Raw genomic sequence first — 864 nt, 5'->3', positions numbered from 1 at the left:
ATTACTGCGGCTCTCAACTCCAGTAGTGCCGCATCAGCAGCTCCAGCGGCTCTTGCCCTTGCTGCTGCTGCATTTGCCGCTGTTTTCCTCTGAACATCTTCTGAACTGGCGGAGAGGAGTTGCAGCATATGCACAGCTGCCACTTCGACTTCCCAGTAACAAGCAAAGACGAGTCCCAGATATCTGAGCTGTGTGCGGCTTAGGTGGGCTAGTTCTTTTTCTTTAGACTCTTGTTTTGATAACAACGTTTTAGTCTGCAAATGCTGCCTGTTTAGCCAAGCCATGGTGCATGCATGAGTGCCGTTTCACCGACCTGGTGCCGGCTGAGCATGAACACAAGGAATCGGAAGCTTCCGACTTCGGTGACTGGATCCTTTTGCTTCCTTGTTACTTGTACAATCAACCTACAATATTCAGTAGGGGTATATAAGAAGGCAGGAACCGTCCCACGGTTTTCTGAATGATTACCTCGCAAATGAGTCAAATTAGACGTTTTTTCGCTTTTGAGTGGAACAGTTTCAAGTAGGCTTGCTGTTGCTGCATAGAGAGAGGTATGCAGATGTAAGCAGATGTAGTAGCGCACAGCGTGTGTTACTTTGGTTAAAGGGTGGGAGCTTTTAAACCAGCAGACCAAACACGTTTATATCAGCTGATGCTGGTTCGTGCGTATGCCGGAGGGGGCATATTTCAGCGCGAGGCAATGCAAGAAACGGACTAAGATGATGGTGGATCGAGCGTTGCGTAGGAGATGAAGCTGGGATCGCCATAACTCAATACGATTCTCCGCAAACGAGCTTGAAAGGAGACAGCTAGTGATTAAAAGCAAAACGCACATGTTCAGCTGTGATGAAGATATGGTCAAGT

The sequence above is a fragment of the Eimeria mitis genome, genomic scaffold (genome assembly GCF_000499745.2).
Source record: "Eimeria mitis Houghton genomic scaffold, Emh_scaff1691, whole genome shotgun sequence".
In the NCBI taxonomy this organism is placed as follows: Eukaryota; Apicomplexa; class Conoidasida; order Eucoccidiorida; family Eimeriidae; genus Eimeria; species Eimeria mitis.
The sequence above is the reverse complement of the archived record's forward strand: the minus strand, read 5'-3'. Positions refer to the sequence as shown.